The following is a 20,229-nucleotide window of genomic DNA, read 5'->3' as shown; positions in this document are numbered from 1 at the left end:
AAAAAAAAAAAAAAAAAAAAAAACATAAAAGCCATGATCTTATTTTTATTTTTATTTTTTTATGACTGCATACCATTTTTAAAATGACAAAATTTTAGACAGGAGGGCAGACTAGTGGTTGCAACGGAATAGAAATAAGGATAGGGAGTGGCAGGAAAAAGGTAGGTATGATTTAGGGCAACCTGAAGGATTCTTGTGATATACCATTTCCCCCCTAACCTCTAAAAAATAAATAACAGGTTAATTGAGATGTAATTCACATACCATAAAATTCACCCACTTAAAGTATATAATTCAATTTTTTTGTATATTCACAGATATTTGCAACCATTCTCCCAATCAATTTTAGAAAATTTCCACCACCTCAAAAAGAAACCCTGTAAGTATTAGCAGTAGTTCCCTATTTCTCCCTCCACAGCACTAGTCTACCTTCTCTCTCTAGATTTGCCTACTTGGTACATTTCGTATAAATGTGATCATGGAATATTTGGTCTTTTGTGACTGGCTTCTTTCACTTAGCATAATGATTTTAAGGTTTATCTATAATATATCACATAAGCGTACTTCATTCCCTTGTATTATCCAATGAAATATGCCATTGTATTTTTCTGCCACATTGTATTTATCCATTTATATGCTAATGGATATTTAGCTTGTTTTTTTCTTTTTGGCTGTTATGAATAATGCATCTATGCACAATTGTCTACAGGTTTTTGTATGAACATATATTCTCATTTCTCTTGGATATAAAAAATGGAGGTGCTGGGTCACATAGTAACTCTGTGTTTAATCATCTGAGGAATTGCCAGATTGCTTTCCCAAGCAGCTGCACCATTTTACTTTCCCAACAGCAGTATATGAGGGTTCCAATTTCTCTGTTTACACACCAACACTTGTCATTATCTTTCTTCTTGATTCTAGCCATCCTAGTGGGTATAAATGGTATTGCACTGTGGATTTCATTTGCATTTCTCTGATGGTTAATGATATCAAGCATCTTTTCATGTACTTATGGGTCATTTGTATATCTTATCTGGAGGAATGTCTATGAGACAATTTGTTCATTTTTAAAAACTGAGTTGTCTTTATTATTGAGTTGTAAGAGTTCTTTACATATTATAAATAAAAATCCTTTACCAGATAAATTATTTATAAAACTTTTTTCCCATTCTGTGGGTTGTCCTTTCATTTTCTTTCTTTCTCTCTCCCTCTCCCTCTCCCTCTCCCTCTCCCTCTCTCTCTCTCTCTCTCTCTCTCTCTCTCTCTTTTCTTTCATGGAGTTTCACTCTTGTCACCCAGGCTGAAGTGCAGTGGCGTGATCCTGGCTCACTGCAACTTCCGCCCCACCTCGGGTTCAAGCGATTCTCCTACCTCAGCATCCCAAGTAACTGGGATTACAGGCATGCACCACCACGCCCAGCTAATTTTTGTATTTTCAGTAGAGACAGGGTTTTGCCATGTTGGCCAGACTGGTCTAGAAGTCCTGACCTCAGGTGATCCACCCGCCTCAGCCTTCCAGAGTGCTGGGATTACAGGCATGAGCCACCACACCTGACTTTTTTATTTTTTATTTTTTATTTTTTTTAGAGTCAAAGTCTCCCTCTGTTGCTCAAACTCTTGGCTTCAAGGTATCCTCCCACCTCAGCCTGCTACGTAGCTGGGATTATAGGCTCAAACCACATGCCTGGTTCTTTCACTTTCTTAATGGCGTACTTTGAAGCACAAAATTTTAAATTTCTATAACTTTATTGAAAATTTAATTCTCCATTACTATTGATTTATTTATTTGCTGTTGCTTGTGGTTTTGATGTCATCTCTCAGAAGTCATTGACTAATACAAGGTTACAAAGATTTATATCTATATTTTCTTTTAACAGTTTTGTAGTTTTACTTCTTACATTTAGGCCCTTGTGGTTTATCTCCACTGTGATAGTAGATATATAAGCCTACACAGGCAATAATATAACTTACACACACACATACACACAACACACAAAACAGATGAATGCTGGTCAAACTGAGGAAATCTAAGATTTCAATGTCAATATCCTGGATATTATATGATAGTTTTGCAAAATGTTACCAATAGGGTAAATTGGGCAAAGTGTGAGAGGGATTTCTTAGTGTTATTTTTTACAGTTACATGAGAATCTAAAATTAGTTCAATAAAAATTTTAATTAAGAATAATAGTCTGTGGAAATTGCTACTTTTCCTTTTCTTTATGTTATACAAATTGTGGGTATTCACCTTTTGAATTTTTTTTTTTCATCTGAAAGAAGGGGAACACTGGAGTAATTATTGCCAGGCAAATTAAGAGCATTGTGTGGGTATAGATAATTCTTGTCTTTAAAAATAAACAATGAGCATATAATAGTTTTGGTGTTAATTCTAAATATGCACCTAGCACTGTTTTAACGTATAGTACTGATTTTGATTTCTACCAATTGCTTTATCACAATGGCATACGTAAGTGCAAATTTGATAGGGAGGAATAATTTTAGGTGGACCAATAACTTATACAAGTAATCATATGTTGTAGTATATTATGCTTAATGTAAAATAAGAAGTAAATAAAGACACAAATGATCTAATTCTTTAAATTTATGAGTTTTCTGGTATATAAACACTTATAGAAAGGTATACCATAATCCTCTACGTAGATAACTTTTCCTGACATTATTAAAAATTAGATAATCATTTATTTACCTATTAACATATAATAAACATACATAGATCTAGCAAGAAAATTGTGAAAATTTTAAAGTAGTTAAAAAATATTACTATGTGTCATCTTGAGTGTGCTCTTCCAGCTTATCTCAGCCTTTCATTGTTTTGGAGCTATTTTACAATTTTATATATTGTAGAAAATTGGTAATAATGCAAATGATTTTTTTGTCCATAGAAATGCAGATGATTGTGTCCACTAGAATTCAATTAATTATTTTCCTGAGGATAGATCTATTTTTCAGCTATTTACAAATTCATTTTAGCATTCCTGATTTTCCATATTCACATGATTCTTAGAATTCTCCTTTGAACTGGTTATAACATCTTACTGATTTTCTCAATAATTGATGAGTTAAATCAAATTCTGACATCAATTCATTTTAATTTGTATGAGTCATGATTTTACCTCTAAAAAAATCCTTTAATAGATGGCTACAACATTCAAACAGTACAAAATAGAATAAAATGAAAAGTGAAAATCTTCTTCCCAGCTGGTGTCATCTTCATGGGCCTTACAGTCCCATGGTGAAGACAGATGTTTATCCGAGAATGTAAGATAAATATAAAATTGTAATTCTGATAAATGTGATGAACACAGTACCGCGAGAACGTACGTAACAGGGTAACAACTTAGCCAGGGGGATCTGGGAAGTCTTCTCTGAAATAATAACAAGTGGCCTGAGATGTGACTATAGGTAGGGAGAACCATTATTTATTAATATAAAATAAGACCCAATTGCTTCCTCCATTAATGCTTCGTGATAGATTGTAGGCATTAAAAAAAAAAAGTACCTGGGTTGATGCAGGCCTGGGAGAGAAGGACAGAGGGTAATTTTAGGGTATTGGCAAGAATATTACTGAAATAATGGTTCATGGAATTTAAGATGGGTAAGTAAGCAAGTGAAAAAAAAAAAAGCTGGTGGGTGGTTAGGACTAATGACTTGAAAGAAAATAGAAGTACTCATAAACTTGAAGTTCTGGTAAAGTTGGCAATAGAAATTAGAAAGAAAGTCTATTATTAGAAGAGCCTGGGTTGTCTGAAATAGAAAATTTTGAGGAGGAGCAGTTACAGAAAATGAAAAGTTCAAGGTGTCCCATTGGAGTGGGTGAGGAGGGTAAAAAGAAGGACATTGGAGATGAAGAAGATAAGGATCTAGGAGGTCATTTATTTGATCGCTTGCCTGTATGGACACTGAGGTCCCCTGGCATTTATGACAGGGATTGACGGTGAGTCACTTGCCAAGTCACAGCTGAATGTGGTGAGTGACTTGAAAGAGATATAAACAGGAAAAGGTAAGGGAGGAGTAATGGCCTGGAAGAGGTCCAAAGGTCCAAGGAATGAATCCACCACCACCTGAGAGGGCTACATGTAGGGCCTGGAGCGCCATTGGGAAAAATCTCAATTTAAGTTGATTCAAGCTGTCCTTTTATTTTCCTGTAAACTGCTTGTGTGTGTCTCTGTTTATTTAAAAGTGGACTGTTTGTCTTTTTCTTATTGACTTTTTCACTAGCTCTTAGTAAATTAAGGAAATTAGCTATTTGTCTGACATCCATGTACATTACAAATAATTTTTCCCGTTAGTTGTCTTGGACTTTGTTTATGGTATTTTTGCCATGTAGCAGTTTTAAATATTTATGTACTGGTTATATCAATCTTTCATTTTTGTGCTTCTGGATTTGTGTTTCTGGGTTTCTGCTCATAAAGACCTTTCCCCTCTAATATTATAAATAATTCCAGTTGTGATTTGTTCTAGAAATTTGATGGATTCACTTTAATAGTCAAATCTTTGCTCTACCTGGAATTCAATTTGGTATAAAAGTGAGGAAGGGGTTTAGTTTACTTTTTCTTTTCCAGGTGTGTGTTCATTTGTTACAATACCATTTCTCTACTGGTATGAAATCTCACACTTGTCATAATAAAATTCCAGTATGTATTTGCATCTAATTAGAAGAAAAAAAGGTTCATATGAGACTGCATGATATAATCAAGAGACATGTCTCAGAGTTAAACGGACTTTAAATCCTGGCCTTTCCTGTTGACCTTAGTCAAGGAGCTGAACTTCTCTGGGCTCTAGTTTCTTCATCTTCAAAATGGAATAATAATAGCCTTTGAGGATTAGTGACAGTACATGACATATATGAGCCACTGTGGCTAGAGGAAAGTGCAGAAGGAAGAGGATAGAGGAGAGGAGGTGAGAAAAATATCAGGGAAGTAGAAAAATCTAAGACTTTGCAGGCCATTGTAAAGATTTTGTTTCTGTTTTTCTGAATAACGTGAGAAACCACTAAGGATTTTAAGCAGAGAAGTGATATGATTTAACTTACATTTTAAAAGACTTCTGTGTTGCAATTATACTGTGGAAAGCAGCAAGGTAAAGCTAATTGCAGTTTTCAGCAGAGAGATGATGATGTCTCAGGCCAGGATGGGAGCAAAGATTTGCGTAAGAAATGGTAGAATTTTAGATGGAGCTGCTGTCAGCTGAGATGGGAAAGACTTGTGAGTACAGTAAGTCTGAAGGCAAAGATTGAGAGCTCAGATTTGATCATGTTAAACATGAGAGATTTGCCACATATGCAAGCATAGGTGTCAGGTAGGCAGTGTATACTCTTGGGGTTCAGGAGAGAGATCTGAGCTGGAGAAAAAAGCTGGGAGTCATTGTATAGCACATAATTGTATTTAACAACTTTAAGGTCATATGAATGAAGCAGATAAGCAAGGCAATGAGTATGGACAGAGAAGGGAAGAAGCTTCAGGACACCAACATTAAGTTGGTGGGCTCACCAACATTAAGAGATTGAGGAGAAAGGAGAAACCAGTGAAGAAAGTTGAAGAGTGTTCAGTAAGGCAGGAAATACTGAAGAAAAGCAGTGTGTTAGAAGCCAAGTGGTGGAGTGGTAGGGGTAAAAGCCAGATTGAAGTGGGTTTAAAAGAAGATGGCAGGAAAGGAATTGGAGAAAGTGAGTACATAAAGCTCTTTTAAGAAGGTTGAATGGGGGAGGTGGTGCTGGTGAGAAGAAGAAAGGATGAGGTATGACCTTGTTACTTAGGAGAGTCATGCATTTGCTAATTACAAGTATTTGGGTTGGTGTTTGCCAAAGTGCGTCCAGCATACCAGTGTTGGTATGTGAGGTGATGATAAGTGATGCCTGAAAGCATATTTTTAAATTTTGAGTCTATTGTGTATTTTAAAAATACAGCCAGTATTTGTAGTGACATAAAAGTGATGGTATAAATTTCCTTTTGAAATAAATTTATTTCGGCAGAAAAAGTGAATCAGTTTAAAAAATATATTAAAGGTAGTTTATCGATGTGATGGGTTTACACAAATAATTTTAGGTTTAGGAAACACATACTTAGGGCATTCAAGGACCTTTGCAATCTAGCTCCTTACCTGACTGAAGGTGAATTTTCTTTCTCAACCTTTCTGTAGAATCCTTCCCATCAATATTTCTCTGTTCTTTTCTGCCCATTGTCTTCTTCAAATCCTTTATTTTGACATTGGACTATATTGTCTCATTTATATATTGGAGTCTGTAGGAACATTGAAAAGCTAGAACTGGACTAGTGCCTAGGAAGCTGGCAACTAAGCTGCTATGACAGCTGGTGCAGGCCAGAAGAGCCAGGCAGCTCCAGGTACAATGTCTTAAGATTGGAATAACCATAGAACCAGCTCAGGTGGTTGTCAGAATAAGGAGGTCAGGCCTGGTGATTAGGACATAGCAGCAAGCACTTCCAGGTAGCAGTTCATTAACAACCAGGCAGGGAAAATTATTAAAGCAAGGAAATTTGCACATATGCAGTTAGACTGTCACTTTTCTGCTGGGTTACAGGAAGGAGATGTCCAGCCTCAGGAAGGAGGCCTGCCAGACTTAGGTGGGTATCAGGATCCCCCTCACCAACTAGAAAGCCTCCTGGTTTCTAGAAGCTTATTTTAATGGAACAGACTTGGCATCAGAAAATCTGGATTTGAATCCTAGCTTCATCTAGCTATGTGGCCTCAGTTTCTCATCTATAAAATGGTGATAATAATTTCCAATAATTATTAATTAATTAAATTAATTACATATGAAAGAGCCTTATATAATAATGAATATTGATTATAACACTTTAATTATTAATATAGTTAATAAATAAAAAAAGAGTAGAAGATCCTAACAAAGGGATTTTACCATAAGTCAGGGCTTAGGCATAATAACCTGAATTATGGTCAATAATAGTATAAGTTACTATGTTATCTTAAGTCATTGGTGGAATGAACTGGTGATGTAAATCAATGTGTCAATCACCCAATACCATGAAGTGGCATTATTATTTCTAATGTAAATGGGACCTATGGGGTCCTGGATAAAATTCCACTGCTGTATTCAGAATGTTAGGCCACTTTTAAGTGATATTTTTAGTTTAAGTGTGTAGAAATTGAAGAGGGCTCAGGCCATAAGTTATTAAATGCATTTGGTCATTTGTTTCACAAATGTTTATTGAGGGCATACCCAATGAAATCACTTCCCTAAGTGGGCCTTGAGGAGATGGTAATGAATGGGATAGAGGCTGTCTCTGTCTTTTGGAGACAAGCAACTCATGTCAGTTAGTTAATTCTAACTGTAATGGATGCTAGATGAAGTACAGGATGCAAAGAATGCATCTAATAAGGGGGAACCTGTGCATATCTAGGGGTGGTTGTCAGGATGTTTAAACTGAGACCTGGAAGATGGGGAGAAGTCAGTTGGATAAAGTAGAAGGGAAAGCACATTCCAGGAAGGAGGACAATGGGCTGAGGCCCTGAGGTTGAAGGAGCATGGATTTCCCAGAATTAAAAGATGTTTGGTATGGCTAGAGTGCAGAGAGGGATCAGTGTTGGAGAATGTGACTGGTGGAAAATCCAGCAGGCAGGACCTTCTGGGTGAGATTAAGGAGTTTAGATTATTCTAGTTTAGATTTAGAAATCGGGGAAACTTATGCACATTAGTGAAATGAACTGAGAGATCACTCTGGCAGCAGTGTGGAAGAGGGTAGGCAGCAATTCCAGAAGGGATGGGGGAGACCACTTAAGAAGCTACTGTAGTGTCCCAGATAATACATGGTAGGGGCTTACACTCAGGTGGTGGCAGCAGATGGAGAGATGCAGACCAATTTGAGAGACATAAAATAGCTCCCTTGGGAAAAGAGACTACTTTTTCCAGAGAAGAGAAGGCAAAGGTTTTATATGTTTTAAAGTGTTACCATGAAGAGGGTATTGGCTGGTTGTCATCTATCTCTACAGAGAAAGAAAGAATAAATTACCTTATCATTTAATGAGGCAGAATTTGAGTTTCCTTGTTATCCTAACAGACCTGCCAATAGAAACTGTTTAATTTTTATCTGAGGTACTTTTAAGATGCAGAAATCAACCCTGGAGGCAAGGAGATGAATGCAATGACCTCTTGAACTATTTCCTACTTCAAATTATATTATTGTTCAGCAAATTTGCCTGGAGCATCATAATGTCTTAGGAATACTGGGATATATTCTATTTAAAACTCATCCCAATCTTGAGCCTTGAGTATTCCCAGAAGTTTTGCTGAAGTATTTTCACATTTTATAAGTGTGAGAAAGAGAAAAGCAGACCCTGACAGCTGGAAACTGTCCTGGCACACACAGCTGGGCCGTGGTGTTTTGCTGAACATAAACACCAACACTGGACAAGGCCACTCTGTGACCATGGTGGACCAAGACAAAAACAAAACCACTCTATAGTCAGGGTTGAACATAGACAAAACATGAGCATTATCCAAACCACAAAATGGCCAAACATCCCCATATCCTGGCTGATATAACTGACTGCTGTTTAAAAAAAAAAAAAAAGACAGCTTTAACTTTACCCCAATCATCTCATCATCTAAAACAGACAAGAATAAGAGACCCAATCACATAATTACTCCACTTCCTGATACTATCCAATCCAGAGCACAGCCCTGCTTCCTGGAACTCTTCTCCAACTCACCTAATCAAACTCTAATCCTAATAAATAATTATTATAATAATATAATAATATAATTATAATAATAATCCTTATTAATAAGCTAATAAGCTCTTTCTAATACCTCTTACTGAGATTGCCTCATAGTTCCCTACATGGTTCTCCATTACTACAAGTCAAGAATCCCAAATTTGTTCAACTGCAGGTGTGTTCCTGGCAGTCCTTGACTGGAGGTCATTGGCAAGTATAAGGAACAGACTGTAGGTTTTGTTCTTTTTCTCCCACTTTTGTTACTGGAATAAACATTTTGGATTTTCTATGTTCTACTGTATCATATAGCTGATTATCTTTTAATTTCCTCTATGATTCCTTGATATGTGTAAGGTCACAATATTCTGGCTTTTTAAAAGTCTTGTAACCCACTTCTTTACCTTTCTTTTCTTTTTTTTTTTTTGAGACGGAGTCTCGCTCTGTCGCCCAGGCTGGAGTACAGTGGCCGGACCTCAGCTCACTGCAAGCTCCGCCTCCCAGGTTTACGCCATTCTCCTGCCTCAGCCTCCCCAGTAGCTGCCCGGCTAGTTTTTTTGTATTTTTAATAGAGACGGGGTTTCACAGTGTTAGCCAGGATGGTCTCGATCTCCTGACCTTGTGATCCGCCCGTCTCAGCCTCCCAAAGTGCTGGGATCTTCTTTACCTTTCTATATCATCAAGTTCTTACATCATGGGAAACATAACCATTGACAAAAAATCTTTAACTTTTTTGTTACCACTTTTAACTAGAAAAACTGTTAAGCAAATGATATAAAAAGTATAACAATTTTAACAACTCAGCCAGATCATACTGCTTGTTTGTAATTATAGTGTCTTCCCTTATCCTCAAGGGATATTTTCTAAGCCCCCTAATGGATGCCTGAAAACTCAGATAATACTGAATGCTACATGTACTGTGTTTTTTCCTATGCACACCTTTAATTTATAGTTTAGACATAGTAAGAGATTAATAATGGTAACTAATAATAAAATAGAACAATGATAACAATATACTGTTCTAAAAATTATGTGAATATGATCTTTCTCTCGCTCCCTTTCTCAAAATATCTTATTGTACTGTACTTATCCTGCTTTTTGGCCACGGATACCTGAAACCATGGGTAAGTGAGATACTACTGTGTAAGGTTATTCTGTGTGAAGCAAAAGTGGCTTTGTGTGTATGTGTTCAAGAGTCTTAGTTTGCCCTTGTTTGTGAGATATTCTCAAAGATACTTCGGTCTTCTGTATCCATGTATGAGTATTCATTGATGATACTCATTATTCATTACCTGTACATGGGCAAAATGCTGGATACTGACTTTGTATACATAGCTTTCTCTTTTAGCTAATTCTCTGTGTAGAACACAGTACTCAGCAACATCTTGTATGTAGTAGATTTGGGACAGACTTTGGCAGGAATTTGGCCATTTGTAGGTACCTACATTAAATGGTTGTCTGCATTTGGAGAATGTTGCTGTTGAGAGAAATACTGCAACGTCAAGGACTTTGTTTCAGAAATACACAAGTCCTCACTGCAATTTGTATCACATTCTGATGAAATCTAAATGCTCAAATAAAAGCGTAATGTTTATCTGCATGTATGTTTTGGTCTGCTTGTGTAATCAAAGTGACCATATACTCATCATTCACATGCTTCTCTTAAGTCAGTAAATACTTCCTTCATGCCCCTGTGTTTTCTTGATGGAATGCTTTCCCTTTTATGAATCAGAAGCAGTCAGAAAAGGTGAAAGAAGGAGGTAGCTGAAAGAAGGAGACAGCAGGGAATTATTATATGACACTGGTTGCTAAATAATAACTGCTGCATCATTTTACCATGTTTTTGGGATCAGAATGAAGATGAGGTAAAGGAGACGGTTTAAGAAAGAACAACTCTTTTTGCAGCCCAAACTGTTCACATTCTCCTACATAGTAATTCGTATGTTGAATACTCCTAGGATGTTACTTCTATTTTGACAGAAAGAGAGGACACCAAGAATGTGGAAAATGATTAGATATGATCAAGATTTGGAACACCTAATAGGAAATCATTTCTATTTTATTTCTTGAGAAAATATAAACAGCACTTTTTTTTTTTTTTTGAGATAGAGTCTCGCTCTGTCACCCAGGCTGTACTGCAGTGGTGCGATCTCAGCTCACTGCAACCTCCGCCTCCTAGGTTCAAGCAGTTCTCTGCCTTAGCCTCCCGAGTAGCTGGGATTACAGGTGCCCACCACCACACCCAGCTAATCTTTGTATTTTTAGTAGAGACGGGGTTTCACCATGTTGGCCAGGCTGGTCTCTAACTCCTGGCTTCTGGCAGTCCTCCCGCCGTGGCCTCCCAAAGTGCTGGGATTATAGGTGTGAGCCACCGTGCCCTGCCCAAACATTGCTTTAATAAATTAAATAATTTAAATCTTTTGAACAGCCATGAATAGCAATTAAATGTATTTGTTAAATTATTTATAATTCATTAATTCTCAAATATTAAATGTTAACCTACAAAAAGTCACTTTTAAATTATTAAATCTAATGTTTTAAGAGTGGAGCTGGTTTTACAATTTGGAAACTTTATTTTTTTTAATTAATAAAAAGATCACTGAAGGTTTTCTTCTGGAACAGTTTCATAAGGAAGGAGAATTACACAATCACTCTGTCACCCAAGCTATAGTGCAGAAGTGTGATCATAGCTCATTGTAGCCTTGAATTCCTGGGCTCAAACGGTCCTGCTGTCTCAGCTTCACGAATAGCTGGGACTACAGCTGCATGCCATCACACCAGACTAATTTTACTTTTTTATTTTTTGTAAAAATGGTGTCTTGCTATGTTGCCCAAGCTTGTCTCATCTTTTAAAGGATGTTTTGTTTTGTTTGATTTATATTACATTGTTTACCTTTTTTTGTTTTGAAACAATTTGAAATTAACAGAAAAGTGCCAAAAGTAATACAAAGGGCCCAAGAACTGTGTATCTCCTTCAGCCAGATTTCCCAGTTGTTAGCATTGTCCCTATTTGCATCCTCTTTCTCTATTCCTCTACACACACACACACACACACACACACATACACACAATCACATCACTGTAGGTTTTTTCCCTCCGTGCCACTTGAAAATAAGTTGCAGACAAAATCTCTTAATATTTGGCATGTATTTACAGTTCCAAAATCAAAATTATGAAATCAACATTTATCTAACAGTACCATCTAATCCACAGATCCCATTCAAACATTACTTATTTTTTCCAAAATTTTCTTTAGAGGTTCAGAATCCAATCCAGGGTCATATATTTGTTACTCCAACTTGGAACAGTTCCTAAATCTCCCTTTCTTTCATGACTATGACATTTTTAAAGGGTAATGCCACTTACATTGCAGAATCTCTCATGACTTAAAATTTTGACTTTTGTATATGTTACATCATACAGATGATTGCTTCGAAGAATAGCACATGTGTGTAACTTATAAACAAATAAATGGAGGTACATACTCAATTTTTTTTTTAACCAGTGGTGACACATGTAGATAAAGGGTTGGAAATCACTTGCTAGGTGATCAGCAAGAGTAACCAGCCACTGTCTAGAAGCTGGGTCGTAGAAAGAAGAGAATAGGCAGTTCATATTGAGAATTGTTGTGGGAGACGAGGAGCCTTGAGCTGTTGAATCTTGGTTCTGGATAAGTACATTATTTTAAGCCTTTAATCATTATGTGATTGAATGCTTCACTCTAATATAAAAACTTGGTGTAGCATTTCATGATACAGAAATTTGAAACCTATTTTTTAAATTATTTGAATAGTACTTGATTTTAATGGCTGTTGTAGTCAAAAAAGTTCTTCTAAAGACCTGTATGCCCAAATGGAAAAAGTGTGCCTTTGAGTATGCATTTCAGATTGTGATACTTATCATTTTTTAAAAAAACATTTTATTATTATTTTTTAAACTTTTATTTTAGATTAGGGGGTACATGTGGAGATTTGTTACATAGGCAATCTTGTGTCACAGATTATTTCATCACCCAACTGTTAAACCCAGTGCTCAATAGTTATCTTTTCTGCTCTTCTCCCTCTTCCCTGCCCTCAAGTAGACTCCACTGTCTGTTGTTCCCTTCTTTGTATACACGAGTTCTCATCATTTAGCTCCCACTTAGTAGTGAGAACATGCAGTATTTGGTTTTCTATTACTACACTACTTGCCTAAGGATAATAGTCTCCAGCTCTATCCACATTCCCACAACATATATGATCTTGCTCCTTTTAATGGCTGCATATTATTCCATGGTGTACATGTACCACATTTTCTTTATCCAGTTGGTCATTGATGGGCATTCAGATTGATTCCATGTCTTTGCTATTGTGAATAGTGCTGCAGTGCACATTTACATTCGTGTGTCTTTACGGTAGAATGCTTTATTTTCCTCTGGTTATATACCCAGTAATGGGATTGCTGTATCGAATGGGTAGTTCTGCTTTTAGCTTTTTGGGAAATTGCCACACTGCTCCCCACAATGGTTGAACTAGTTTACACTCCCACCAACAGTGTATAAGTGCTCCCTTTCCTCCACAATGTCACCAACATCTGCTACTTTATGACTGTTTAATAATAGCCATTCTGACTGGTGTGAGACAGTATCTCATTGTGGTTTTGATTTGCATTTCTCTGATAATCAGTGATATTGAACTTTTTTCATATGCTTGTTGGCTGCATGTATCTTCTTTTGAAAAGTGTCTGTTCATGTCCTTTGCCCACTTTTTAATGGGGTTGTTTGTTTTCCTTTTGTAAATTTATTTAAGTTCCTTATAGATGCTGGATATTAGACTTTTGTCAGATGCATAGTTCACAAATATTTTCTCCTCTTTGGTAGATCTGTTTCCTCTGTTAATAGTTTCTTTTGCTGTGCAGAAGCTCTTAAGTGTAATTAGATCCCACTTGCCAATTTTTGTTTTTGTAGCAATTGCTTTTGGTGACTTTGTCATGAAATCTTTGCCTGTGTCTATATCCCAGATGGCATTGCCTAGGTTTTCTTCCAGGGTTTTTATGGTTTCGGGTTTTACCTTTGTTTTTAATCCATCTCGAGTTTATTTTTGTATGTGGTGTAAGGAAAATGTCCAGCCTCAGTCTTCTGCATACAGCAAACCAGCTATCCCAGAACCATTTATTGAATATGGAGTTGATATGTTTGGCTCTATGTCCCCACCCAAATCTCATCTTGAATTGTAATCCCCACGTATTGAGGGAGGGTCCTGTAATCCCCACATGTCGAGGGAGAGAAGTAATTGAATTATAGGGGCAGTGTTACTCGTGCTGTTCTCATGATAGTAAGTGAATTCTTGCAAGCACTGTTGGTTTTATAAATGGTAGTTTTTCCGGTGCTCTCACATCCTCTCTCTCCTGCTGCCATGTAAAATGTGCTTCTTTCCCCTTCTGTCATGATTGTAAGTTTCCTGAGGCTTTCCCAGCCATATGGAAGCATGAGTCAATTAAACCTCTCTTGTTTGTAAATTACCCAGTCTTGGGCAGTTCTTTACAACAGTGTGAGAAGTGACTAATACAGGAGTCTTTTCCTCATTGCTTGTTTTTGTCAGTTTTGTTGAAGTTCAGATGGTTGTAGGTGTGTGGCCTTATTTCTGGGCTCTCTGTTCTGTTCCATCGATCTACAGGTCTGTTTTTGTACCGGTACCATGCTATTTTGGTTACACAGTGCAGTAGTATAGTTTGAAGTTGGGTTACGTGACACCTCCAGCTTTGCTCTTTTTGCTTAGGATTGCCTTAGCTATTCAGGCTCTTTTTTCGTTCCATGTGAATTTTAAAATGGTTATGAGAAGAATGTCATTGGTAGTTTGACAGGAATGGCATTGAATCTGTAAATTACTTTGGGCAGTATAGCCATTTTAATGATATTGATTCTTCCTATCCATGATCATAGGATTTTTTCTATTTATTTGTGTCTTCTGTGATTTCTTTGAGCAGTGTTTTGTAATTCTCTTGGTAGAGATCTTTCACCTTTCTGGTTAGCTATATTCCTAGGTATTTTATTCTTTTTGTGGCAATTGTGAATGATATTGACTTCCTGATTTGGCTCTTGGCTTGGCTGTTGTTGGTGCATAGGAATGCCAGTGATTTTCGTGCATTAATTTTGCATACTGAATCTTTGCCGAAGTTGTTTACTAGCTGAAGGAGCTTTTGGGTATGTCTGTCTAGAGTTTTTCTAGACATAGAATCATGTTGTCTGCAAACAGAGGTCGTCTTCTCTTCCTGTTTGGATGACTTTTATTTCTTTCCTCTGCCTAATTACTCTGGTTAGGACTTCCAGTACTGTGTTGAAAGGAGTGGTGAGAGAGAGCATTCTTGTCTCATGCTGGTTTTCACAGGGAATGCTTCCAGCTTTTGCCCATTGAGTGTGATGTTGGCTGTGCGTTTATGACTTTTTTTCAGTGTCTAGTTTATTGGGAGTTTTTAACATGAAAGTGTATTAAATTTTACCAAAAGTCTTTTCTGTGTCTGTTGAAATAATCATGTGGTTTTTGTCTGTAGTTCTGTTTGTGTGATGAATCACATTTATTTGCATATGTTGAACTAACCTTGATTTGCATATATCGAACCAACCTTCGTCCCAGGGATGAAGGCTACTTGATCATGATGAATTAGCTTTTTGATGTGCTGCTGGATTTGGCTTGCGAATATTTTGTTGAGGGTTTTTGCATCAATGTTCATCAAGGATATCGACCTGAAGTTTTTTTTGTTGTTGTGTCCCTGCCAGGTTTTGGTATCAAGATGATGCTGGCCTCATAGAATGAATTGGGGGGGAGTCCCTCCTCCTCAGTTTTTGGAATAGTTTCTGTAAGAATGGTACCCGCTCTTCTTTGTACATCTGGTTGAATTCAGCTGTACATCTGGTGAATCCATCACATCCTGGGCTTTTTTGTTGGTGGTAAACTATTTATTACTGATTTAATTTTGGAGCTTGTTACTGGTCTGTTTATGGAATCAGTTTCTTTCTGGTTCAGTCTTGGGAGGATGTGTGTGTCCAGGACTTTATCCATCTCTTCTAGGTTTTCTAGTTTGTGTAGAGGTGTTTTTAGTAGTTTCTGATGGTTATTTTTATTTCTGTGGGGTCAGTGGTAACATTCCCATTATCATTTCTATTTATTTGGATCTTCTCACTTTTCTTCTTTATTAGTCAAGCTAGCAGGCTGTATAGCTTATTAATTTTTTCAAAAAACTACCTCCTCAATTCATTGGTCTTTTGAATGTTTTTTTTGTATCTTCATTTTCTTGAGTTCAGCTCTGATTTTTGTTATTTCTCATCTTCTGCTAGCTTTGAGGTTGACTTTTTCTTGCTTCTCTGATTATTTCAGTTGTGATGTTGTTAATCTGAGATCTTTCTAACTTTTTGATGTCAGCTAACTTGTAATACTTGTCTTTCAAAGCAAATCCAAAATTATGTAAATATTTCTGTTGAAAAAATAACTAGAAAATTTCTGTGTATTCAAGCTCTATACTTTAAAAATTTTAACATGTAGGCTTAACATGCACTAAAACTTCAATATTATTAACAAGTCATAATAATTTTCCAGGTTTCGTTTTTATTCTTTTTGAAATAAGGTCTCACTCTGTCATCCAGGCTGGAGTGCAGTGGCATGATCATTGCTTACTGCAGCCTCAACCTCTCAGACTCAAGCAATCCTCCTGCCTCAGCCTCCCTAGTATCTGGGATCACAGGTATGTGCCACCACACCTGACTATGTTTTCATTTTAATTTTTTTGTAAAGATGTGGTCTCACTGTGTTGCCCAAGCTGTACTCGAACTTCTGAGCTCAAGTGATCTTTCCACCTATGCCTCCCAAAGTATTGGGATTACAGGCATGAGCTACTACTGCACCTGGCTGTTTTCCAGATTTCTTAAGTGTGCAAGTATTAGAATTTCCATAGTCTACATAATCTTTAACAACAACAGTGTATAATGCTGGAAACACTTCAAAGGTTTTGTTTTTAAAGAGCTCTCTCCATAGATCATATGGTAGTTCTGTCCACAGCCCTTCAGGACTATGTTGATGGCTGATGTCTCTCAGTTGCTTCATTCTCTAGGTATTGCACTCAGGGAAAGAAAGCTGTCTCGCCCAAGGTCACACTGCTTCCCAGAGGGCAGCTCTCCTCCAAAGACCAGCCTATGGTAAATTCAAAGGCCTGAATCCTCTTATGCTGTGGGTGGAAATGTAAATTTGGACATTTATAGACAACAGTGTAGAGACTCCTCAAAAAACTAAAAACAGAACTACCATATGATCCAACAATCCCATTTCTGGGTATATATCCAATGGAATTGAAATCAGTATGTTGAAGAGATATCTGCATTCCCATGTTCATTGCAACACTGTTCACAATAGTGAAGATGTGGGAGCAACATAAGTATCCATCATCAGATGAATGGTTAAAGAAAATATAATATATATGCACAATGGAATACTACTTAGCCTTGAAAAAGAAGAAAATTCTGTCATTTTTGACAACACGGATGAACCTGGAGGATATTATACTAAGTGAAATTAACCAGGCACAGAACGACAAATGCCACTTGATCTCACTTATGTGTAGAATCTAAAAAATGTTGAACTCATAGTAGTAGAGTTTACAATGGTGGTTACGAGAGGCTGGGAAAGCAGGTGAATGAGGAAAGGAGAGATGTTGATTGAAGAGTAAAAGGTTTCAGTTAGGAGGAATAAGTAAGTTCTGGCACAGCATGGTACCCATAGTTAACAACAACGTATATTTCAAAATTGCCCAAAGAGTAGGCTTTAAATGTTTTCACCACAAATGATAGATATGTGAGGTGATGGATATGTTAATTAGCTTGATTTAACCATCCCACAATGTATACATATATAACAACATCACATTGTACTCTATAAATACATACAATTGTTATTTGTCGCTTAAAAATAAAATAAATTTAAGAAAAAAAAGGGCTGGTATTTTGCTGCAAGGTGAGACAATACTGACAGGCTGTCTGAGCTCCCCACGGGATTGGTTGAGGACACTGTGGTAACTGCATCAGAGTTCAGCTTCTTCCTCTGCTCATTCCTGCTTCCTTCACTTCACCTTGGCTGTTGAGCCTGAGAGCACTCGCCAATATAATTTCTTTTTCTTTTTTTTTTGATCACTGCTCATTGCAGCCTCAACCACCCCAGCTCAGGTGATCCTCCCATCTCAGCCTCCTGGGTAGTGGGGACCATAGGTGCCCACTACCACGGCTGGCTAATATTTTGCATTTTTTTGTAGAGACAGGGTTTCACAAAGTTCACCAGGCTGGTCTCAAAACTCCTGGGCTCAAGCTATCCTTCTGCCTCGTCCTCCCAAAGTGCTGAGACTACAGACATGAGCCACTCCCCCCGGCCCCAGTATCATTTCTATATGCAGCTCTCCATGTCAGAATCTTCTTTCCAAAAAATTTGATCTAAATTGGTTACATTCCATAAGAGAGTGCAAAGAGTCCTCTAAAATTTTAAATGTCTTGTTTTTATAAAACTAACCTCATCCATAACATCCTGTAGCACTTTGCTCTCTTCTGGCTTCACCATATTTTTCATGACAGCTCACTTGTGAGTGAGAAAGAAAATGTATTTCATGTGGGGTATTTTATCTGTATCCTTGCTTGGGAATTTAAAAAATTCCAATTCAAATAGTTGCCCCATGATTTTCATGTATCATAGTTTTCTAAAAGAAACCATTTATTATTGAAGGAAATATTACTTTTTTTAACAGCTCACATACAAAAAAAAAAGCAGTTATTCATGTGTTTTATTATTGGAAACAGAATCCAGAAAATACCATAGCTAAAATGTGTTTGAAACATCAGTGCTTCATCTAAATATATACCAAACCTTCAACACTACATAATTTGTTCCAACATTTGTTTCTGCACTCTACTATGATGTTTTCTATATATCATCCAACAATATTTGCTGACAAAGACATGCATTTAGGTTTCATCATATGCTCTTTCTTTGGTATTATTTCAGCCGTTTTTACCATAACAGAAAGAACAAGTGTTTCCCCAGTGGATGTGGCTGTGCTTTTTACCTTTGCTTTAAAATGAGAAATCTCTAAAGAAGCTTCTACATTTTTATTACTATATTTCTTGACACTTTGTAAAATTCTATATTAGTGTTGCGTGACTTTATAAATCCCTGAAGAATTGAAGTCTTTTTCTTTAGGTTGGAATGCTTAGTTTGTTTTTCTTTTCTTTTTTTCATCAGTTTGGTGAAAAAAGGGATGCTTAGTTTTAACATATCCTGCTAAATTTGTGGCATCATACCACCATTTTCTATTTCTATTTCTGGCAATATGGCAAATTATATTACCCAGCGAACTTCCTGATTTCCTTTCCTTTTCCTTTTCCTTTTCCCTTTCCTTTTTTTCTCCTTTCCTTCCCTTCCCTTTCCCTTTCCCTTTCCACAGTCTTTCTTGGTCACCCAGGCACAGTCTCGGCTCACTGCAACCTCCACCTCAATTCTCCTGCCTTGGCCTACCGACTAGCTGGGACTACAGATGTGCACCACCATACCCGGCTAACTTTTTTTTTTTTTTGTATTTTTAGTAGAGATGAGGTTTCGCTGTGTTGGCCAGCTGGTCTTGAACTCTTGACCTTATGTGATCCACCCACCTCGGCTTCCTAGAGTGCTGTGATTACAGATGTGAGCCACCATGCACAGCCACCAATATCTTTCTTTAAAGCCTATGAAAACCCTGAGCATTGGCGAAGTAAATGTAAAACTTCTTTGAAGGAACATCTTCAATCCAGATAGAATTACCGCCAATAGAATCCTGCTGCTGAAGATTTCATAATACAAAATTGCAAAATGCATAAGAAAACAATATGCCACAATTGAGAGTCAGCATACACGATAAGCTTTAGTAATATACTATCAAAAACATAAAAGAACTATTGAATAGTAAAATAAATATGCATAAAACGGTTAAGTATATAAACAGGAAATCCAAAGCATGAGAGAAAAAAACACTATCAAAAAGACCAAGAAAATTTAAAAAAAGAAATAAAAATAACCAAATTGAACTTTTAGAAATAAAAAAATGTAGTCATTGATATTAAAAACTCAGTAGACAGATTGAAAAGATTTGACTCAGCTGAAGATGGAATTAACACACTGGAAGATAGAGCTGATTGGAAATGAAATTGTGATGCAGTTTCTTTTATTATGCCTTTGGACATTGTACCTTACCCATCTGGCCTCTTCTCTGAAGTGAAAGCCTGTCGCCTGTTTTGAGTTAGCATCCCATTCTCTATTCTGCTGTAGTGTGCCAATCTATTTCTGGCTCCCTCTCCTCATGAGTGAACCATTTGCCAGAGATATTCCTACTTGTAGCATACACAAGTACTCTTAATGAATCTGCTTCCTTTTTGATAAAGTGTACATTTATTGTACATTTTTTCCTTCTCTTTTCTCTTTCTTTCTTTCTTTCTTCCTTTCTTTCTTTCTTTCTCCCTCCCCTCCCCTCCCCTCC

The sequence above is a fragment of the Rhinopithecus bieti genome, unplaced genomic scaffold (assembly GCF_001698545.2).
Source record: "Rhinopithecus bieti isolate Rb0 unplaced genomic scaffold, ASM169854v2 scaffold_58058, whole genome shotgun sequence".
Taxonomy (NCBI): Eukaryota; Metazoa; Chordata; class Mammalia; order Primates; family Cercopithecidae; genus Rhinopithecus; species Rhinopithecus bieti.
The sequence above is the reverse complement of the archived record's forward strand: the minus strand, read 5'-3'. Positions refer to the sequence as shown.